Genomic DNA, 25,422 nt, shown 5'->3' on the forward strand with positions numbered 1-25,422 from the left:
AGCTCTAGAATACTAAAAGGGATCAGTAAAAATTGTTTTTAACCTTAGGGTAAAATTCTACCGATGAGAATGGCTGTTTCCATACAAAAAATAAAATTTACTTGCTCAGTTTGATGAGTCTATTTTTAAATGGCCAAATTTATATCAGGGGCATCTTGATTGGACCCCACTGAGGAAATTTTTGCATGGGGACATACTGATGAGGCCTATAAGATAAATTACTAGGCATTCAACCAAACTCTTCTGTGGGGGAGGGGATGCTGTATGTTAAATTTAGCTTTCACAGATTAAAAATGAGGCTGAATAATTTTATACGTTTATTAGACATTTACTTTTATTTTAATAGCCTGTTTTGTAATTTGATTTCTTTTAATATTGCTCATTATAATATTAGTGTGCAAGAATTATTTACATACTGTTAGTCATTGATCAAGTATATTAACATACTTTTTCAATTTGTAGCTTACCATTTTGTTTCTAATATTGATTTATATACAAAAGTTCAGAATGGTATATACTCAAATATGTTTATTTTTCTTTTATTTTTAAAGACCTTTTTGTTGTAAAATCACATAAATACGTGCCTATATTTTTCTTGCTCTTTTGAAGATTCATATGCTATATTTAATTCTTTAATCTTGATTATTTATTGAAACATGATGCATTAGGAATCTAATTGTGGTTTAGAAAATAAATAATTGTCCTAGGGACTCTTTAGCAAATACTTCATCAATTTGCAGTAATTTGAAATTCCATCTTTATCCTAAACTAGTTCTTTTGTTGTTATTTAGGTTGAATGGTAAGTTTCCTTTTCTGTTTCTTGTACTGGTATTCACTACGAATTGTAATTCATAGTGAAATTTTACACTACATCTTAACACTTAAAAGTAAATTACAACTTAGAATAAGCTACATTTTTAAATAATTATCTGGGGTATTCTCATAAATTTCATCTTACACATAAATTTAGAATCATTTTATAAAATTTCCCGAAATTTTTTATAGGAGTTTTGTTTGAGCTGTGGTCCAAGGTTAAAGAGGGAGAATCTGGAATTGGACTGCCTGAGACTGAGTTCTGAATCTACCAATTACATGATGTTTAATCTGGTATCATCCACTTAACTTCAATTTACTTATCTGCAAATAATAATAATACCTAACAATTAAGATATTCTAAATCTTAAATATGCTTGCATACATATACACACATAACCTAACATGATTTCTATCCTAGAACAAAGCATTTAATAAAAATTGTTATTATTATTTTAAAAATTTCATTGGATTTACAAATTATCTTGCGGAATTATTGTCTTAGATTTAATAGATTTCTAATTCAGGAAAACAATTGTTGAAGTACTTTTCTTTTTCTTTTCAAATATTTACTAATGTTTTTCAAATAGGTCTGGAGCATGTTTTCATTTTATAGTCATTTGTAGGCATTACATATTTTTGCTACTTTGCGAATAAAATAGTTTTTCTAATTGTATTGACTCAACTTTTATAGTGATATATTGAAAATATATGTTTTTTTGTTAATGGACCACATTACTGATCCCGCTTATTAGGTCTATTTTAATCAATTAATTTGGGTTTTCTCAATAATTGTATGATATCTAGTAATGATAATTTTATTTCTTCCTGTCTAATATTTACATTTCATTTTTTTCTTCCTTTATTGCATTCTCTAGAAATTTAAGAATGATACTGAATAACAGTGATAAATAGAAATCCATATCTTATTCTTGTTTCAAATTTTAACAGAAATATTTTTAATGTTTTAAAGTCCGGTAACATGCTGGTTATTGTTGGAATAAGTCTTCTTTACAATAATGTTTTTTTTTCTTCTTAGTTTGTGCCAGTTTGCTTTAGAAAGGGATATTGGATTTCATCAAAATTGTTTTTTAAATACAACAAAATGAAAATGTTTATTTTTAAATTATTGATTGATTTAATGATTTACCAAAATTGATTTGTCTATTTTGATCCATCCTTTCATTTCTGGAATAAAAATGTCAAAGCATAAGCATTAAAATCAAACTCTTTGTGTTTACATACTGGTTCTAAAAGTTATTAGCCTGTTATTTCACTTTCTTCACCCATAAAATGAGGATTAAAAAGTTATTTTTCTCATGAGATTATTATGGGGCTTAAAATGTTAATAGATCATAGTAGACTCTTTTAGTTTGTTTTTGTATTTACTCTGAATTGATTTTGTAACGTTTGTATCTAGATTTAGAAGTAAAAGTGTACCATATATTTTTGCATACTTTCCTAGCCAGATTTTTGTATCATTTCAGGAGATTCTTGTTTTGTTTTGTTTTTTCAGATTTTCGAAGTGACTAGCATTGAATCATTTACTAATCTAATTTCATCAACATTCATATACATTGTTTTATGTTCAGCCTTATTTTAAGCTCTTATGATTTTTTCATTTCCCTTATTAGCTGTATTAGTATCCTATTGCCACTCTAACAAATTGCTAAAAGTTTAGTGGCTTAAAGCAACACAATTTTATTATGCAACAATTTTACTATATATATAACAATATAACTTAATATGAATTACATACCCTATTATATTTTATTACATATAATACAGAAATTATTTCATATATCTATATGTGTATAATTATATCACAGGTCTAAAATGTATCCACAGGCCTGTGTTCCTTTTGGAGGTTCTGGAGGAGATCAATTTCCTCTCCTTTTCCATCCCCAGGATGGTTCCTTACTCCTTGGCTCATAGCTGCTTCCTCCATCTTCAAAACCAGCAGCATACATCTTCTCTCCTCTTTTACCTTTGCTTCACTCCTTACATCATCTTTTCTGCCTGACTCTACTGTCTCCCTCTCATTAGGAACCCTGTGATTACACTGAGCCCACTTGGATAGTCCATGATCACGCCTCCAAAATCATTTTTGCCGATAAGTCATTTTGCCATATATTGACAAATTCCAGGGGTTAGGACATGACATCTTTGGGATGTTTATCAGATAGCTTAGTTTTCTCTAAAGAACATTATCTTGGTGTGACTTGTTAATTTTGCTATTTTCATTTTTCAAAATTTTATTACTTTTTCCTTTTTTAAAACTCCAGTTATTTTTCTTTGTCCAACTGTTTGAATTAGTATTTTACTTATTCTTAAACTTAAGCATTTGCATCTCTAAATTTTTGTAGTTTTGGATGCATGTCATAAATTTTGTTTTGTAGTCATCCAGTTATTGCCATTTTTAAAATTAATAATTTTGATATTCCCTTTGATCTTTGCATTATTTAGGTGAGTTTTTAAAAAAAATTACAAGTGACTAGTTAAACTTGTACTTTGCTATTAATTTTTTATTTTATGCATCGTGGCAAAGTAACATCCTAAATGACTTCTGCATTTTGAGTTTTCTTAGGTTTTCTTAGTGGCCTAATAATAATCAGTTTATATAAACTCAATGATTTGTAGAATATAGAATGTGATATCTGGCTTTTAATTAGTATTATTAATTTTATTTTTTTATCCACTGTAAGGTTATTTATTTTTGCCTACTTCATAGGCTTCAAAGAGTCCATTGTAGTGACATTAATTAGAGAATGGGGCATATTAAAAGAAAGCTGAGATGTTGTTCAGGGATTTTTAAATTTTAGGTAAAAACTGCAAGAAATATAAAAGCAAAAAAAATGGAACACGTTTAATTTTGAACAGTAAAATTTTATTGTTTGTATGTGTACTTCCTTAACTTTTTCTGCACATTTGCCTACTGATGAGCATTTAGGGAAAAGTAATGTTTAAATTGTAAAAAGTAAATAGATATCCTTTTTTAAAATCTTCCCTTTTTCATCTGGCTTTCTACCTATGTATATTCTGAAACTGAAAATTCTTTTGACTTTGCCCATCTGTATACTGTCATTAAGGCACACATCAGAAAAACAGTGGTGCTTGTGGCATTAGGTATAAAAGTATGAGGAACTTGCTTTAAACTGCTGTCCCAGCAGAAGGCCAGTGTAGGTTTTAGCTAGCTTTTCTTTAACCTTCTGAATTGCAGCAGAGAGCTGATACTGAAACCATGTCTGAAAGTTCTAAACTAAATGAGTTTGATGGTGTCAGCTTAACTGGAGCCAAAATAAACCTATGGTATATGTTTATACTGTCTGTTTTATACATGTCTAGAGCAGGGGACCTAGTGAAGTTGAATTACTTCTTACCCCTGGAGAGGGTAGTCCTTCAATGTCATGACAAAGGTCACTGGCAGGTCATCATGGAGAAGCCAGTTTCTGGATAACAGAGTGCAGTTTCGAAAGCCCGTCAATTTTTCATCTTCACAAAAGCAAAATGGTGAAAATATTTTTGTAATAACAGAAATATAAATGCATACGTATACATTTGTGCACATTTACATATTCAGGTTTAAAATACATATTCTCAGTGTGTGCATAGAAAATTGAACCTGAAAACTATTGTTTCATTTGGAATTATTTTTACTTTGAATTGTATGGAATATTAGTAAAATAGGAAAACTTTCGCTTTCGTACCAATGTCAAAATATCTCAGCTTTGCCAAGGTTAATAATGGGCTTTATTGACAGGTGTCAGGAGATGGCGAATCAAGTGTGAGGAATGCAATCCCCAGTTCAAAAGAACAGAACATTTTTCAGATCCATCAGCATACATAAAGTACATTTATTTGTATTTAAAATGGTAATTACTTTTATTTTAAATTTAATTTTTATTCTATCTCCCCCACCCCGACCTTTTTAAAGCAGAATAATTTTCCAAATGTAGATTTTCTTTAAATGTAAATTTTATAAAGACAAAGTACTCAAAACAAAGAGTATTCTATCCTAATTACTACCAATTTTATTTTAATGTTTAAGATGCTGGTATGTATGAATAATAAGCATGTAATCTAACTGTCCACCTTCAGTATTGATCAACTCGTCTACCTGATGTCTTCTTGCTGTTGCTATACTGACCTCTGCAGGCTTCTGAATTTGGGAACAATTGTTTACTCTGTGCATAGCGCTGCCGGCCATTGTAGAATAAAATCAAAGACTCTATAGTTGCAAATGACTTGCACACGTTGATTTATTGATGAGCTTAGATTTCTTTTCATTCTTTGATAAAGAAACTTTTACATATATGTTTTGATGAATAATTTCAAAAGCAGGATTGCGCATTCTTGATTACTAAATAACTTTTTTGCCAAACAAACCTGTTTAAGTTGAAAAATCTTTAAAACGTACACTTGAAAAACTACTTTTTACCTTTAATATAGGAAAAAATTATTGGTGAGTTAGTTGGTGCAACAATGATAGTCAAAAACATTTTCTTTTGCAAATAAACTATATATTCACTCGGACTTTGTTCCGTGTGCAGTTTTATTCCATTTTTTCATCTGTTCCTGTGTAATAAGCACTTTAACTTCTAAGTTAGGGAATCGCTTGCAGACCTATTGAAGCTCAAATAAGATCATTTATGAATTCTGATATAAATATTATAAATAGCAAATGAGTTTTGTGATGTATCTATGCACAATGCAATTTTATCCTGTAGAATTGTGCATTTTCTTTAAAAGAATAGTCTGTTTTTTCTAGCTTAATTCTTCTCACCATTTTGTACTTTAATATTTCTAACATGTATTCATGCCCAACTATAACTTTCCAATTAGTCTCTGACACCTCTTTATACATACATATATACATACAGATATGTATATATGTCTAACTCATGGTCCAGTCTGGTTGATTTGCAGAGCAGTGCCCCAAACTTTATTTATGTTAGAGACAAAAACATGTTGAATTGTAGCTCTGTGTATGCCTATTTCTGATTTAACAAATGACAATATACAGAATGCTTAAAAATTTGGGCCTGGAAATATAATTTTTTCTGGTTTATGTTCCTTTGCTTTCTTCGCTTTTACTGATTTTAGTAACTATTTCATCTGTTTGCTACAGCTACACAAATTATTTTCCTAAATAGGTATAGGGGCTATCCAAGCAATTTCTAGCTCTCCACTAAGTAATAAAATCATTTACAAAATTCATTTTCATTCATGAATGAATGAAATGTTCTATCACCTTTTCTCCATTTACAAAAGTTCAGATGATACACATTCTGTAATAGTTCCTCTCAGCCTAGCTGTTAACTGAATCCCACGTCCTAGAATTTAAATAGTCCAAGATTCTCATTATAAGTCACTATTACTTGAAACATCCATTCATGTTTTCTCATTATTTTGGCCAAAAACATATAATTTTATATGAAATACACAGATATAACTGGAGCAAAATAAAATGTGCCGTTAATACACTGTGTTTACAAATTTTTGGATGACTAATTGGAAAAGTTTTAACATTAACTAGATGTTAGAGGATCTTAAGGAAATATTGTTCATTTTTTATGTTTTGCCATTATGTTTTTATAAGTCCTTATTTTTTCTGATTATATAATGTCTGGAATTTGCTTTAAAATTTTCCAGTGGTAGTGCTAGAGTGAGACAGGAGTGGTGGGTGAAAGTATAGATGAAATAGCTTTGTCCTGAATATCAAGGGGGTGACTATATGGAGGCTCACAATTTTCTCTGCTCTTTATATGTTTGAATGTTTATAATAAAAACTTGAAAATAACAATAATGAATTCACAGCACTTTCTCCTCACAATCATTCAACCAAGCCATTACCTTAAACCAGGGCCCTTGAGATGCTTATTTCACCACACTTCTCGAATACAAACACATAAGCACTGTAGATCTGGCCGGCTGCCATGTTCACCTCTCAGCCTGTTTCTTCTTCTATTTTAAGACCCAGCACTTGACTTCTCAAATATGCTACTCAGTCCTATACTATGCCTCATGCTCACACAACCTGGCATGTATTATCCCATCCCTCTACTTCAGTGTGCCTTCTCTTCCTTCCTTTATTCCTTCAAAAGTGAGGTTGGATATCCTCTCTTCTAGGACATCACATTGATTTAGGTAAAATCTCCCAAAAATTAGCTACAGAGTTATTCACTTCATCCCCTTTACTCTGACAGTTCAACTTTGTACTTTTTACTATTCATACTTTTTACAATTGCTATACTTGATCACACATTATATTTATTTATTTACACACATCTCACCGAAAGAATTTAGGAGTTCACTGAAACTCTTTAATGTGCTTGTATTTCCAATTATATTTTATTATCCTTGTTTATTCTCCCCTTCATCATCCTTATGTATTGTTTAGTTATATTATACTATTATAATGTACATATTATATTATCCTTGTTATTCTCCCTCTCATCATTCCTACATATTTCTTAGTTGTGTTATACCATTATAATGTATCTTTTAAAGGCTACTTTAAATTATTTGTTACAATTCAGGGAAGATAAAATTAAGTAATCAAATAATATTTCTTATTCATTGTGAAACACTTCAGGACAGCTAATGCCTTTTGTTGATTTTTGTACACCCAGCATAAAGTTAAATTCAGTTGAAAACAAAAAACAAAAAAAATTAAAAGGAATAGTCAGGAATGTGTTTGCCACACAAGGGAAATAAAGATTGAGGAAAGATTGTTTGAATTGCCCATTTTAGAAAAGACTCCAAAATAAATTTCAAAAACTTTATTTTTCATTTAATTTTTTTAAATGTGTAGACTTATTACTTTTTGGTACATGAAGCTAAATGTACTTTGCTGATTTGAGACCCAGCTGTTATCACCATTTATTACTAATTTATTACAATTACATAGTATTCTTCTTGTTGTTGTTTTGCCTTAAAACAACTATTTATAAGTCATAGTGCTAGAACAACATGCATATTATTACAGTTTTTTTAAAAACAAACCATGAGTTATCAGGATACATTTGTAAACACGCTAATTTACAAATACATTTACATAGCTACTTATAGTTTTCACCTTAACCATTTTTTTCATTTATTATGGTAAAATTAATAATCAACAAATAAAAAGTAACGAGAAAGCTGAAAATATAATTCTGCTCTTAAGTGTTTTCATATAATTTCAATTCCCTTTAAATAATATTCCAGGATTATGAACAATTATAACTGTGGGCTATAAAATCTAAGCTGTTTTATTAAAATTCATAAATTTTCAGGGTAGGAGAATGCCATATGCAAATATTTTTAATATAGTAGGTTTTTACGGTAGTGTTCTATCTAAAATTCAGTAGAGCTATTAGATAATATTTGGGATGTTAAATTGACACACACACTTGTATAAATATCCATTGAAACAGACAGAAACTTAGTTGTTTGGGGAAGGAATGGAGATATTTCTGTAATCCTCTTGTCCATGAAATTTATCGTTATACTAGTAGTTTTTAACCGTGATTGTAAATAGAAGTAACGGGTTGGCTTTATTACTGGGTAAGTTGAAGGCATGTAAGGCTTAATACAACTGAAAACTGATTCAAATGTGTGTCTTTGAGTTGTCCCTTCCCTTCCTTACCACCATAGCATGAGGGCTGTGCTGTAGCTCTAGGGTCAGCAAGCAACAAGAGAATCAGTAGCTCCAGTATAAGAGATCACCTGGCAAGTTAAACTTCCCTCTCACACCCTGCTTCCAAGTCCTTCTACAACATTATCGTTAAGGGGCATATGTATGAGACCAAGGAGGCTACCTCTACGTATTCTGCTTCCTTCCTAAGGTGGTTAGAGGTGAGAGATGATGACAGTAAGGACAATCACAACATTTATTCCCACTTCTTATTGCCAGACACTGCTAAGTGCAAGGTTCATAGTCCTTGCTGTGAATAATTTCTGTGATTTCAGATTGCAAAGCTTTAATTGACTGTTTCTTCATTTATTCATAATAAATATTATTTGGATTAAAAATCTTGAGTTGGACATTAATCAAAAAATTATCTTATTTGTTTTAATTTTGCAGAATAAATAACAGGTTCTGATAGGGTAATCTTCTTCCACAATGAATACGTTAAAAGTTAAGCCAAGATATTTTGAGAGTTAAAACATTCCTTAATCATTTCTTTAAATTTTTGTGTCATATGCAAGGTATGATTTGTAGTCACAACCTCAGATGTGAAAATTATATGTCTTTATTTCTGTATATCTTAACAGAGCTCATGACCCTCCATTTTTACAGAATCCTGCTGTATTAAGGAATCCTCAGTCGCTTTCAGTTTAAAGTTGCCCTTTCAAAATATTGCCTTTTCTGATGTTTCATCCTTTCTCTCCTTAAGTGATTCAGGAAGGCTGGGAGAAGTTATCTTGCCCCTTGCATCTGACCTACTCTGACTGGCACAATTCCCATAGAGGTATACATTATTGGCACCCAAATCCTACTGCATTCATGCCCACCAGTCACTAGGGTCGTGAATTCTCTTTTCTTTAAATCCTAAACCCAAATCCCTTCAGGTTCATTGTCCTACACAGCTTCTTCTATGGCCCTTCTCCATCTCATGAGAGACCTAGAACCTTTCATATACCTCCCTTGTATCACACTAAATCTAAGGGATTTCTGTATGGCTACCTATGGCCAAACTAAAAAAGTAAAAAATAAATTTAAAAAAGTGAAAACAAACAGATAAAATTAATTTTAATACTGTAAATACTGTAAATTTAATACTGTATTTACTGTAATTCAAATACAGTCATGTGTTTCTTAACCATAGGGCTACATTTTGAGAAATGCATGGTTAGGCTATTTCATCATTATATGAACATCAAAGAGTGTACTTGCACAAACCTGGATGGTATAACCTACTACACACCTAGGCTATATGGTATAATTTATTGCTTCTATGCTGCAAACCTGAATGGCATGTTACAGTGCTGAATATGGTACTATAACACAATGTAAGCATTTATGTACCCTAAGCATACCTAAACATAGAAAAGCTATAGTAAAAATACAGCATGATCATCTTATGGGACCACCATAGTATATGCAGCCCATTATTGATCAAAACATCGTTATGTGGCACATAACTGTACTAGTAGAAAATCTGTCTTAATTTTGGAAAAATGTTCTGAATCCAGTGGAAGCTTTACACAATCTCAAAGAAATGTTTTTTAGTGTTTTATTAATTCCAGCTCTAAGAATGACTTTTGTTTTTTAAAAATGACTTTTTATATAACTTGATAAGCTTTTAAAAATCATGCTTTAGTTATTATTTGTTAGAATCTCTAGTTCTAACCATTACTACGTATGTCTTACACAGAATCATCCCTTCTATCCACCACCCATCAAAGAAAGAAAAAACAAGTCTGTAGTGTCATCTTGAGGAGGTGTAGGCTACTCATAAAGGGATGAAGTTAAGATCTAATACATCATATCCTCAGTCTTCGTGAAGGCAACGTGAGTTTTAGAAATAAAATGTACGAGTAATACTTATAAAGGCTGGGTGTGGTGGCTCACACCTATAATTCCAGCGCTTTGGAAGGCTGAGGCAGGGGAATCATTTGAGGCCAAAAGCTTGAGACCAGCCTGGGCAACAAAGTGAGACTCTGTCTCTACAAAAATAAAAAATAAAAACAAAAATCATTAGCTGAGTGTGTTGATGCATGCCTGTAGTCCCAACTACTTGGGAGGCTTGCTTGAACCCGGGAGATTGAGGTTGCAGTGAGCCATGATCACACCTCTGTACTCCATAAAATAAATGTTTTTTTTTTATTTTTAGAAAGAGTAAGACCCTGTTTAAAAAAATGAAAATAAATAAATAAAATATTTATAAAGATTTTGGTAACCTTATAAAGCAGTGCCGTGTTTCACTAATGTCCTGCATATCCTACCACCTTAAATTTTTTGAGAAGTAAACAAGTACTTTTTATTTTATAGTTACACTGGTTTAGACTCATTTGATTTTTTTATAATTATGTTTATACTGACTCTGAATATTAGTCAATTTCTCAGGCTAATACTAGATATTATCAACCTAAAGTTAAGCAAGATATCATTCTACTATAACTAGTGAATGGGGTGTATAGAATATCAACAGAAGCACCTTTTCTTTTCCCTTTAATAAGGTATAGTAGGATTCATTTCCTACCGGTCTCCCTATCAATATGATCACCACTGCCTCCATACACACAATGGGCTACTATCTCAAGTATGTTGTTTATCCTAAATACAATGCACTTCTTTCTCCAATAAGAGATCAGAGCATCATTCTGTGTATTCAACATTAATGGCAATTTTATCCTACAAACACATGTAGCCACTTAATTCTTTACCTTGTTTTGGCTGGGGTCAGAACAGCTTTACTGAGTGATCAAGTTTCTTTATGCCCTGATCTAAAATATTTAAAAAATAAAAATAAAAAAGATGGCCAAGTGACATGCGTTCAGTGCATTTTAAAATGGCAATTGTCTTTTATAAACTATATAATTTTATGAATGAAAAACTCTGAGTTATGAAATGTAAATCATCATTATCTAGAATTTTTTAAAATTTTGCTATTATACTCATTAGACCATATAAGTCAGCACAGTATGGCTGAGTTTCTTTGTTTGTTTGTCCATTTAGCTTATTTGAAACAATTCAGCTGTCTCTGAGGGAAACGTCATTCAAATGTTTCAAATTCTAGGTGACTATGTGACTGGTGAATTAACAGAAAAAAAAAGTGTTTTCACATTTATATTTTTGCTTTTTCATAGTTCCTTTTTTCTGTCATTTTGTGCTTTATGATAAAATGTAGAACTGAGGAAAAAATGTGCATGAATTGCAAGTACTGTGTTCTCTCCATATCATTAACTAGTCAAACCTGTGATAAGCCTTTTAACTTCTCCGAGCTTCAATTTTCTTTGTTTTATTTAATACAATAATAATATACATACTCCTTTCACTTTTTAAAAAATACAATATACTTGACATCTTTGAGCTTCTGAATAAAAGGAACATATTGAAGGACTAGCCATCAGGTTCAAATAGTTCTGAACCTGATATCTAGGTCACAGGAACAGGTAAATAATAATATAAAACTGATTTGTTAGTTGACTGAGTTGAATGACAGATTCAGTTTAGTATAAGTTTTCCAGCTTATGAAGACAGAACTTGGATATCCCCAGAGTTGATGATGGGATTCAGAAGATACTTGAACATTTATCTTATACATGCCAACATATGTTATTTTTAATAAACACTATTGATTTATATAATAGAAATTATAAAAGGCATATTCGAAGTCAAGTAATTTGAAGTACATGCTAGTTATACACTGGGCCAATTTTTTTCAGCTATGAATTTAGGAAAAAAGTATACTACCTGTTCACATTTGTATCAATGAAACTCTAACCCATCTTATCTAATTTTTTTTTAAAAAAACTCCCCACCTCCCAACTAGAACAACGTTAAAAATAATAATATTAACATCAAAGGATAGTAGGAGAAAGCAGTAGCTTGATACTAGTTTGAGCTAAAGCAAAAGAGTGGAAAACTATATATGTTAGGTGAGAGTTAGATTGGGTAGAGCTTTCAAAAACAAAAAGACTCTACACAAGAGCTTACATAGAACTTATATGTGTCAGGCACTGTTCTAAGCAGTTTGCATACATAAAATCAATGAATTCTCACACTCAGTAAAGTAAGTTGGATTAATACTCCCCATGAGCCATAGAAGTACCTATGGTTAAGTACCTTACTCCTAAACACAAACATTTTTTAAACTCGTACTCACCACAAAACTACTACAGCTATCCATTCAAACTTTTTTCAGATTTTTCTCTTGTATTTCCATGATAGCTGTTTAATTATTAATTATAAAACAAATTAATTTTAAAATTCATTGCATTTTAATTTCTTCATATTTTACAAATATATTCTTCCTAGAACTTTGGAACAATTTTCCTTTGAATCAAAAGTGATTGTTGCATTGCAATCCTATAGACTGAAGACATTTTAACGAATCTCAATCTCTGTCTTCTAAAATGGCCATCACATTTACAAAAACTTATGGAAAGAATTAGACTGGTGCAGAATGCTGTAATTAGGTGTATAATAAGAGCATCACAATTTGCAATGCATCCTACAGAGGAATAGCCGCCTACTATGATTTAACTAGGATTGGGCAAATGTGCAGCCCTCAGTGCCATTTATGAATTAATCAGGTGCACAAGCACCTCTTAGGAGCCTTCACACCGAGTGAGGAAATCTCCTAAGGGACATCATATTAAAACAGCCCTACAAAACTCATTAGTAGAAACTACATCTTCCTATTTTTAATTTAAATATATAATAGAAAAAGAAACAACCTTTTCCAATCTATCACTGGACTTGAATTAGGGTCATTGTAATGAAGGAATACTAAAGTTTTTTTGTTTAGTTTCTGAATAAATGCATATTTTATATCTATGCAATTCTGGAACTGCAAGAAATGTGAGGAGAAAACCATTTTTAATGTAGCTAATAATGTATATAAAACCTATGTACCTTACAGATCTGTGCAAACAGAAGCACACATGAATGATTTATTTCAACCTGAAGATAACATAAAATGTAGTGGTTAAAATTATCCTCTTGCTTAACTCAGGCCAATGTCAATGTCACATGACTTTTAACTATTATCAGCTTTGAAACTGAAACAAAAATTAGACAAAGTTATAAAAAGTCACTATTTTTTTAACCTAGCTATTACAGAAATACTTTTTAATGTTTCAGGCAGAGCAGGTAATATAAAATTTCCAATACTGACTTCAACTTGAGACAAGGATACACTTTAAGAGTTATTAGCACTCTGCAAAGTGTGTTAAGTCTGACATTCATGATGTCTCCGTTATTAAATAGACACTGGTACATACTGATTTTCTTATAAAACTTAATAATGATAATGACCTTTCCTTTAGGAATTGGGTTTCTTTGCTGAAAACACAGGTAGATATATAGAATTTGATACCAGACAGACTGCAGCAGACTGTTAAGTTTTTATAGAGAGAGAAGTTGTAATGCATTTTTCACCTTGGACTTTGAACATTGATGTGCCATCATGGCCATCAAATGTATATATTTCGGTTTATAGTGAATATAAGTAGTGTTACACTCAATTTATTACCTGATTCATTGTCCTTATGCCCCATTGCATCATTCCACTGCAGTGATTTGCACACCATAGAATCCTATTAAAGGAAAAGCAGCTGATGGTACACATTTCTTTTCATGTCACTTTACTCTATTTGAAAAGCAGTACTGAGCCAAATTTTTATGACCACACAGAGGCTAGTAGCTTGTAGATATGATGCTATGTTCTTTAACCTTATTCACAACCCCAGATTAAGACTTATTTCCATATAATGTAACTGATGAGTCAATGGTCCAACTGGCATATTTTTTCCAACTTCAGAAATTCTGATAATTATAAACTAATTATATCATTAAATATTTCACCTAATTTTAAATATGAGAAATAGTTATAACAGCTTCCATGTATTTTTTGGCCCTAAGATGGTTAATTGTTTTGTGATACATTTAATTGTATGTTTATCAAGACACAAAGAAGAAAAATCAACCATTATATCTGTACATACCAAAAATAGGTAAATGTAACAGCCTGTTTACATCCAAAAATACTTATTCAGTATTCTAAAGTTTACATTTTTCCTCCAAGCCTGTAATATTGGTCTGTGCTATATAAATAATATTTTACCTTAACTCTAATCATGTGTATAAGCTTTTTAAAATATAATTAGCAATCAAAATAGACATCCACACATCAAATGTTAAAGACTTTAAGAAGGATATGAAAATTGAGCTCAACTAAATTGGAGCCCAACTCAAATCTTGGCTCTTGTTTGCTACCTATGTTAATTTTCATAAGCTTTTAAAGCCTCCATTCCCTTAAATAGAATGTTTTGAGCCGGATTAGTGTGTTTGTGTTGGCAATGTGTACAGTAAGAAATGCTGTGCAGATGAAAGTCATAATTTGAATGTTCATCTCTTTCCTAGATGCTATATAGATCAACCTATATCACTGTGAAATTTACACTCAAGTATATTTTAACACTGTGTTGACTCAGTGTTAACTGATTTGCATATACAGAATCTATGCAACTGACAAGCAAATAAGGAAGCTAAAAATTAGTTTTCTTTCATATGTGTCATAACGATAGATTGGGAGGGAGATGCGTTTAACTGTAGGAATATCATCAGAAGACATGTCTCTAAGGTGAGAAATTGGGAACATCTGGATATGAAAGAATAAAGTATGTTTTCAGCTTGCCTAGTAAGAGTCTAACCCTTTTAAGCTTTAAGACAGCCATGAAAGTGAGTGTGACATGGACAAGAATCTTTAGTTTTTATTGTTTGCTGAAGAATAATAAACTGTGCCATTTTGAAAGTGAAAAATTTACCAACACTCAGTTCAGTTACCTCATTTATAAAAAGGCTAAAATCAAAATCATAGATTTTAAAATTGTTGTCATTAGAACCTCAGGATTCCTTGGCTTGATTCAGAGGCCTCTGGGAGGTAACCATAGGTAACATGGGCAAGGATCAAGGCCTTCTTCCCTTCTTTAACAACATGGATTTGTTTTCCATTTTGGAATTCTCCATATGATTTCATCTGGAAAAAAAATATGGGGGAGTGATAACACTGTTTAAAAGAAATAATACCACTGTTTCTATGTGATTTCTGAGTTTCAACTCAGTTTTTAAATACCATGCATTTGTTTTTAACATTGGGACAACCATCGCTTATCTGAAGCATTATATAAATCTCACCAAGGTCAAGTGCGGTGGCTCACGCCTGTAATCCCAGCACTTTGGGAGGCCAAGGCGGGCGGATCACGGGGTCAGGAGATCGAGACTATCCTGGCTAATACAGTGAAATCCCGTTCTACTAAAACATACAAAAAAATTAGTCGGACGTGGTGGCGGGCGACTGTAGTCCCAGCTACTCGAGAGGCTGAGGCAGGAGAATGGCGTGAACCCGGGAGGCGGAGCTTGCAGTGAGCCGAGATCGTACCACTGCACTCCAGCCTGGGCGACAGAGCGAGACTCCGTCTCAAAAAAAAAAAAAAATATTTTCACCTAGTTATTTACTTAAACAAACACTTGTATGATTACTCCTATGAGCCTCATTCTTTTTTTACTACTTTGTAAATAATTTGTTCATTTACTCCTTATAGCATCCTTGCAAAGCAGATATCATACAATGATTCCTATTTTGCAAATGAGGAAATAGGCATGAAGAGATTAACTCTCCTGGCCAATATCCCAGGAATAGTCAGGGCAGAACTGTAACTTGAATCCAAGCTGCTGCTCTAGAATCTATATGATTAATCCCTGCACTCTTCTGCTTTTAAATTCTGATGTATTTGTAATATATTAGTGATATTAACGTAGATTCTTGTTATCTACATTTATAGATATTCTTTTATAAGTATTTAATGGTTACAAAAAAAGGATGTTTTATCTCTTCCCAACAGTGGTCAAATTTAACTTTTCCAATATAAAAGGCCTTTGTAGAGCTATAGAAATATATGTAAATAATTTTTAGGGAAGAACTCTAAGTATGGATCAAAAGCTGCTGTTACCAACCACAAACTATTTTGAGTAACTAACGCAGAACACACTTGACATTAGAACAGATTATGAGATTCACTAGTAATAGGAAATGAAGTAATGTTTATTAATTCCTATTCTAATTTCTCAATCCAAAATTTATGATATTTAATTCTTAAGATATTTTATAGTATATGCATGTGATTTATAGATGAGTTTTTTACGTACAAATATAGAGAAGTAGGTAAATAGGTGCATAATGATGAACAATCCCCTTAGTAAAATATGTATGAATGTACATGTAAAATCTCTTGGCTATTTGCTTACTAATGGACTAATTTTTAAAATACAGTGTTCTCATGAAACCAAAATTTACCAGATTTTCTGAAATTGATTTGTATTCCCCAGAATACAATCTCCTATTCCCCAAGGGAATTTATCATTTGGTTTATTGCTGGAAAGTAGACCTTGGGCTTGAAGACTCTCAATTTCTTACTAAATGTAAAATAGAGAAGCAATATCATTGTTTTAAAATAACTGGAGATAAACTGTAGAAAGTTTATTTGGAGATACCTCTTACATTTTTAATTTTTTATTTTTAGTTATGGATACATAATAGTTGTATATATTTATGTGGTACATGTAATATTTTGATACAAATACACAATGTGTAATGATGAAATACGGGTTACTGGGACCTCCATCATCTCAAATATTATAATTTTTTGTACTGAGAACATTCTTATCTTCAAGAGGCCTTTTAAAATTGTGGATCTCCAATGAGATACCATCTCACACCAGTTAGAATGGCCGTCATTAAAAAGTCAGGAAACAACAGGTGCTGGAGAGGATGTGGAGAGATAGGAACACTTTTACACTGTTGGTGGGACTGTAAACTAGTTCAACCATTGTGGAAGTCAGTGTGGCGATTCCTCAGGGATCTGGAACTACAAATACCATTTGACCCAGCCATCCCATTACTGGGTATATACCCAAAAGACTATAAATCATGCTGCTATAAAGACACATGCACACATATGTTTATTGTGGCTCTATTCACAATAGCAAAGACTTGGAACCAACCCAAATGTCCAACAATGATAGACTGGATTTAGAAAATGTGGCACATACACACCATGGAATACTATGCAGCCATAAAAAATGATGAGTTCATGTCTTTGTAGGGACATGGATGAAACTGGAAATCATCATTCTCAGTAAACTATCACAAGAACAAAAAACCAAACACCGCATATTCTCACCCATAGGTGGAAATTGAACAATGAGAACACATAGACACAGGAAGGGAAACATCACACTCTGGGGACTGTTGTGGGGTGGGGGGAGGGGGGAGGGATAGCATTAGGAGATATACCTAATGCTCAATGACGAGTTAATGGATGCAGCACACCAGCATGGCACATGTATACATATGTAACTAACCTGCACATTGTCCACATGTACCCTAAAACTTAAGGTATAATAATAATAAAATTTAAAAAATAAAAATAAAAGAAAAGAAAATTGTGGATCTCTTAGGATACAAGCATCCTTTAGCAGATACTGAACATGGCAATTATTTTTACCAATAGAGATTTTCTCAATTGTGATATTATACTTGTTAAGTGAATACACTCACACATTGTGTTTCTATCACTTGTTTCACCAATTGTAACTTTTTATACAAATTATGGGAAACCTTAGATTGTGCCAAATTGTGTCATCTTAGAATTTCAGAATTAATGAATGTATTATACATTACTTTTTTCATTGAAACTCTTAATTCATAAAAGATACTGAGTTGTATTAAGTGAGGAAAGTAGATAAATGTTCATTTATTTTGAAATTTGCTATAGCAATTCTTGATTACTTAGGATTAACATCATGAACAGACACAGTGATATAGGAAGAAAGGCTGAAAAACTGCAGTGTATAAGTTAATTATTTAAATAATTTAAATCATTGGTAACAATCAGATATTCATTATTAATTATTTAATTATCCATAGTATATTTGTTTTGCATTACTAAAGAATATCAAGGATTTTTTCTGATATCATCAGTGTTTGTTGACTATTCTTGCAATAACGAAGAGGCAGAGAGGATTTTAGAAGGCTGCACATTAACATACATTCTGTAATTTTCTTACACTGTTATGATAAGTTAAGCTTTATTTAATTATTCTGACATTTCAGAGAACCCTTTTACTTCATCTTCACAAGGAACATTTTTAACATACCACACATTTAACACATCATCTTAATAAGGAGAACACGTAATATCAAAGCATTCAACAATAATGTTATATTTTAAAGTCTCTTCTGTAAAGACAGCTTCTTATCTCTGGATCTTTCTTCCAAGATTACTTGTTTCTATTATTTACTTATTCATTAATTCTTTTATTCATTTCTCATCTTTTCCCTAAAGGTTTCAAGGCTCTTTACAAATAGGATGAATCAAACAAAAATAATATAGTAGAAATAAAAGGAGAAAACTAAGGCTAAAAACCATAAAGCAAACCTTACAACACTGAGGGTTAATACCATTGCTGTAATTGAGCATAAAAATTGCATTAAGTTTCCTGGCAGGCAAGGTAAAAAGTACAAAGCGACAAGTTACAAATCACTCAGAGAAAAGGAAACATACCATTTGCTCTTGAGAAACAGTTTTTCCTAGTATTAACCCTGGAGAGAAATTATTCATGTGAGGCAATACTTTGCAAATTGTATGTCAGCCCACTGAATAACTTCAGAGGGTTCTGACAAGAATTTTAAGAATTGAAACACAATAAAGTTGATTTTTATTATTGAAAGTAATTGTGTTCTATAAAGTCCCTTTGAACATTGAATTAGTGAATACTGAATCATTGTCCTAGGAGATATACAGGTTTCGTGTCTGTGGAGCCTCTGGCCACATTTCCTACACCAATCAATACATAACCTTCCGTTATGTGTGCTTCTGTTTAAAGATATCTTGCTTAACATATATTATTCATTCACTAATGTTGGACCTATGTCCAACAGAACCATAGAGTCATGTCTGAAAGAAGTGTATGTATCTAACCTATATTTTCTCTGTAAGGGACACCACAGCTTTTTTGAATTTAGGAACACTAGACTTCAGCGCCATGCTTGGGGGCCAGATTAAACAGCAAAATCACCAACAAAAAGCACAAGAGTGCAAAACACTCTTAGAGAGTGTAAAACACTCTTACAGAGTACAAAAACAAGAAGGGAGATTGTTACCTTGCTCATCTTGGTATATGCTGTCAAGTGACTCAAGTTTTTCACTGCTCTGAGCATGAACATACCCACACATGACTGTGAAAGTTCCATGAGTATTGACTTGGGAACTTACAAAAAAATTTTAGAGTTTAGATAAATTTGTGAATACAGAATTCACTAATTGTGAGAGTTGAAAAATCTATATGGAAGAGAATAGAGAGGAATAAAGTAGAAAAAAATATATTAGAGCCACCTATCCCAGGCAGTAAAAAACAAATACTATTTCATGGAATATTTTTCAGTGATAATATCGAGAGAGCTATTGACAGATGTGTGCAAAAATGCCAATTTTTATAAATACATACAGCAAATCACAAAAAAATTGTATTTCTTACTTTTTTATGTTTGGAAATCATTGGTATAGAGGACATTCAGCGATGTGATGAACAATTTAATAAAAATTCTGGCTAGATTGTGTGTGTGTGTGTGTGTGTGTGTGTGTGTGTGTGTGTGACTTGAAAAGACCCATTAGGAAACATTTCAAGAATCTTCTAGGGTATTTAATAAGGTTCTCTTCTAGGGCAATGACAGTGGAAAAGAAAAATAAAAAAGAGGTGTGAGACTCTAGTGCTGAGACAGAAATGCTCCTCAGGAATTCCCCACCTTTTTGGCACCAGAGACCGGTTTTGTGAAAGACAATTTTTTCCACGGAAGGGGAGTGGGATGAAACTATTCCACCTTAGATCATCAGGCATTAGTTAGATTCTCACAAGGAGCACGCAACCTAGATCCCTCACATGCGCAGTTCACAGTAGGGTTTGTGCTCCTATGAAAATCTAATGCCCCCACTGATCTGAAAGGAGGTGGAGCTCAGGTGGTAATACTTGCTCTCCTGCAGCAGCCCACCTCCTGCTGTGTGGCCCAGTTCCTAAGAGGCCATGGACAGGTCCCAGTCCCTGGCCCAAGGGTTGGAGACCCCTGCTCTTGTTGACGATTGAATGTGAGTGCTGGAGTGGGGGAAGAAGAGAGAAGAGACAGCAATGATGTAGAAAGGCAAATCCAAGCTACCTGGAATTGTGCTACCACTTTTGAAGGAAGCAAATACATTAGTAAGAGCAGGAGTTTTTTTGTTTTTGTCTTTTAGAAAAAGATATTGAGAAAATGCAAGAAATGAAGCTGAAGGTTAAGAAAATATTAAATTAATAGAGCTAAAGAGATTTTGTTTCTCTCACTCTCCACTAAAATGGAAATTTAAAAATGAGTAACATAACTAAAGATACCATACCACAAAATAGGGGACAAAATCATGTCAGAATTTAAAAGAAAGAAATTGAAATACTGTGTCTTTTTTAGGTCATAAAATGTGAGGTGATATCAGGGGGATGGTGTGAAAACTACAGAAATGAAACAGGAATAACCAGGGTCAATGAAGATGAAGTAAGAGAGTGAGAGATATAGTTATATGAGAAAGTATCAGTGAATCACCCATGTGATCAAATCACACTGTTGCCTTTCTCAGAGAACCCCAAAACATTTTCCAAGACTTTCAGAAGTTATAAACCTTCAATGTAAAAAATTCTGTCTTAATGCTTTTATTTTTTCTAAAATTAATTTTATATTTTTATTGATGCATAATTTTTATACATATTTGAGGAATACATGTGATAATTTAATACATCTGTATAATTTGCAAAGATCAAATCTGTGTAATTGGGGTATCCAACACCTTAAATGTTTGTCTTTTAATTATGCTAAAAAAGTCAAATTATTCTCTTCTAACTATAATCAATACATTTCTTTTTCTCCTTTCTTTTTTTCTTCCTTCCTTTCATCCTTTTCTCCTTTGTTTCTTTTTTCTTTCTTTCTTTTCTTCCTTCCTCCAATACCAGTTCTCTAAGATAATGGAAAAAATGTTCTAAGAACTACAAGATGTTGCTTTTTAATGTCTACATTCCCCTTCTGTGTTATTTCATCCTTCCATAACCTGTTTTGAGCCTGCTTTGGGTAGCTGGTGGTAAAGGTTTCTCATTATTTATTATTTTCCCTTAGTTGCTATGAGGTTTTCATCTCACTGGATGGCCTGTGGCTTCGGTGTCTGACTTTCCTTAAGAGTTGAGCCCATTCCCACTGGCCACCAAAGCCATATTAATGACAAAAATCTCATAGATGTAATAACCATTCTTCTGTTAAGACTTAAATGCATTTGGGGATTTAAGTATCAGTCTCATGTAGTTTCAATTTACAAGGCTCTCAAAATTTGTTAGAGTTTTGGTTTCAGTTATGCATACTCCAAACAATGTTTTATACAACAGTGCTAGTACTAATTGTATCTTTAAAGATGAATTGTGAGACTATTATTAGTGTAGAGTCACTGAATATAAAAGGTGCTGTGGAGATAATATTAATAAGGTTTTAAATATTTCCTCTTGGGATGAAGAATTTTATTTTGTCAAATAAGGTAAATACACAAACTGCTAGGCTTTAGTCGAATTCTCCATGCTTGTGAATTTTAGATCCACTAAAAACATAGCAATTTGTTCACTAGCATAGATAATTAAAGAAAATACAGGTATAAACTTACTTTAACATTTGAAAATCTGCATTAGAATTTCATGGTATGCTGAATCATAATAACAATATCCTTATTTTATATTTATAATGTTTATTCTTAATTTTCACTGAGCTACTAAAAACAAAAATCTGGCTTTCATATCTGTCTAAAGAAAATCTATTACTTCCATTCCATATTAGAAATATGTTTAAATTTTATACTTCACTCTGCTGAAAATTCAGTAAGGCAAAGGGGAATTTAAGTAAAAATAAACCATCCTCTCTTATGGAAGTAAAGTGGAGTTTTGTTTTTCATCTTTTCCTGTTTTCAGTGTCAGCCTTAACCAGGTGCAACTAGGGCTCAACTCCCTCCCTGCCATGACCCCAACCTTCTGCCCCCATCTCTTAGTACCTAAGATTGGCTTTGTCTGTTCTTAACATTAAAATAGCACCTTAATATTATTAGACAGATTTATTTAATAAAAAACACATTATTTCTAAATGGCATTCACCCTCTCAGAAGTTTAAATATCTGCCAGAAATTTACCCCAGCACTGACCTTGCTTTCTTTAGTAGAGTACAAGCCTTCAATAAAACACTGACAATCAACAGCAAAAAGCCACTTGTCTCACCTGAATATATAATAACAAGAATAAGTTTCCTGGTACTGCTCTATATGGATGTATTTATATAAGCACATAGCCTTTTGGGGGGTGTTGGTTAGTTCAAAAACACATATTCCAAATACTTCTTACATTCAAATTCAGCAAGTTATGGTTTGTTTTGATCTTTCAAAGTGTGCTTGAAGGTTTGAATGCATCTGTGGGCTTACTTTACGTAATATATGCAGTTAAATTTTAATACAAACTGACTTTTCCCTTCTACATAGCCACTCTCCAACTGCTGTCAGTCAGCAGGAACTCAGGATATACAGATTCACGTTAACCTCTGGAAGAATGCGATTTCTAGCCCATTCAGTTGGCCACAGAAATGCTCAGATTGTATTTCAAACTAAAATAAAAGCTGCTTTGGAGGTAATTCTCTATTCCCACCTTTACTACTTGCTAGTACAAGTAATTAATTCAAAAGAGAAACATATATTCAACTTTATATTTGTAATCAAAATGTGAATATTCAAAAAAAATGCATGCAAGCTTGTATTCCAAAGAAATATGGAAATGGGTGGGGAGACAAAATACTCTCTCAAATAAATTGTAGGAAAGTAAGAGGTGATTTTAACTTGTCCTCCAGTGAATGGGTGACACAATATCTGAGTTTCCTCTTAAGCATATGTTTAGTTCATAAACTTAGTCTATTACATTCAATAGTAAAGTGGCTTAATTTTTGCATTCTTGTCCACTTGCTGGAGTTCTATCAATCTTACAGGATTCAGCACACACACAAAAAAACATTTCTACTTTGAAATTTTGCTAACTCCACCAAGCTCATGTAGGCTTTCCTCCGTGGTTCTTCATGTTTTCCAAGAAGGGTTTCCCAAATATCAATACTTAATTTTGTGAGCCTGCACGTCACCCAGTATGTATTTTTGAAATATTGAATACACGAAATAGAACTGTTTGCTAAGTATTTTAAAATGCAAATATCCACTCACTAAAGTTCCATTCTGTGCCATCTCTCTATGAAACTTTCCCTGGCATCCAAACAAAACAACATCTTTCTTTTCTGAGTTATTTGTTACATGTTCAACTCATTTGTTGTTCCCACTGTTCTGTATGGCTGTTCTCTACACCTACACACTCATATTTTCTACTCAACAAGAAGAAAAAATTTCTGAAAGTCTGGAAGAGTCTAACACAGCCCAGAGCCTAGCACATTGCTTGGGGTAATGGTTCAGGGCACTGAGTAGAGATTTGACCCAAGATGTCCTGAGTAAATTCTAGCTATCCTGATTTGAGACTAGAGGGCTTTAATTTTTTTAACTTAATTCTGGTGTCAGCCTTCATCCTGGGGAAAATCATTTCTTTCCAACTCACATCTTCTTTAAAAAAAAATTTATACTGTTTCTACTGTGTTCATTTAATAGGTACTTCTGATGTAAACTCTAAGGATGTTAAACTTTAAAACAGAATAACAGGGAAATATAGGTTGTGGTTTATTTTGGAGGAATTGCTATTAGCCTGACTACAAGGCTAATCTTCAAACATGACTCTGGAGAAAAGGTTAGCAGCCTGAACTCAAACAGGAATGGTTGTTAATAGATGAATGCAATGATGAGGGCTCTCAGGGGTGGGTCAGCTCCGTGACTTTTGACCACCTCAAAAACACAAGCTGTGAAAACACAAGCATTCCTTCATTTTACTTATCATTTGGATCCTCAGCTCTGATTCACTTTTTTCAAAACTTATTTTGGAGCCAACAGGGATTGGTAAGTGAAAGGCTACCTGGGGCTGATTGTCATCAGCAGCAGGGCCCCGCGTGGAGGAGAATTATGGCTCTTGTTCACAAGGGTATGTTTATAATACATCTAAACTTACCTGGCAAAGGGTCTTTGAGGAGACTGTGGAGCAAGGGTGGAAACAGATAAGAACATGACTTGAAAAAGACACTTTGGTGGTTTATAAAGTTCTTTGGGGGAATATTCTCCCTCTCTATTCAGACTTTTCCATTCTTTATCAACTCAGTTTTATTTAGTATCTGTGTATGAAGTTAAAAATGTGCTTTCTATTTTTTTTTTCCTATTCAAATAGCTGTGTGCAAGGCCTAGATGGTTCTTAGCACCCATCAGATCATGTACTTTGCAGGTAACACTCATTTAGTCTCATAAGAATGACTTACCTCAGACCCTGGACTTAATTTAGGACAGAAATGAGACTGTATTGTGGGCTAGGGAGACCTGAGATACTGTTTCTCAACTACTAACTGTGTGATCTTCGGAAAAACTCTTACCTTCTCTGAGCTGGAGTGGCAGGTGGTACTGGGAGATGACTTGGAGAGATGGGTGTGACAAGTATTAAAATCCAGGTGTCACACATTACATTTCACAACTACTTTTAGAATAGTTTCATCAAAGCGTATCTTCACAATAGACAAATTTTCGATTCTCACGATGCAAACACTTACAAATGATTGTGTAGGAAAATCCTGTGGTTTTACTTAACAAAAGTGAAGATTACATATTATGCAATGCATTATCACAAAGCTCTTTCTATTTGAAGGGGCCAAAGTCTAGATATAACTTGTA

General features: G+C 32.7%; 1 long non-coding RNA gene across 2 annotated transcripts in view; it reads left to right on the forward strand.

Annotated features, from left to right (window-relative positions):
- LOC129060456 (uncharacterized) overlaps positions 1 to 25,422 on the forward strand; it is a 147,022-nt gene that overhangs the window by 105,811 nt on the left and 15,789 nt on the right. Inside the window, exon 3 of one of the 2 annotated variants that reach the window (XR_008527194.1) lies at positions 10,176 to 10,312. The exons of the other annotated variant lie outside the window; for it this stretch is intronic. This is a non-coding gene — a long non-coding RNA (uncharacterized LOC129060456). The remainder of the gene's footprint in view (positions 1 to 10,175; positions 10,313 to 25,422) is intronic. 2 annotated transcript variants of the gene reach the window in all.

This window comes from Pongo abelii, chromosome 6 (genome assembly GCF_028885655.2).
Source record: "Pongo abelii isolate AG06213 chromosome 6, NHGRI_mPonAbe1-v2.0_pri, whole genome shotgun sequence".
NCBI lineage: Eukaryota > Metazoa > Chordata > Mammalia > Primates > Hominidae > Pongo > Pongo abelii.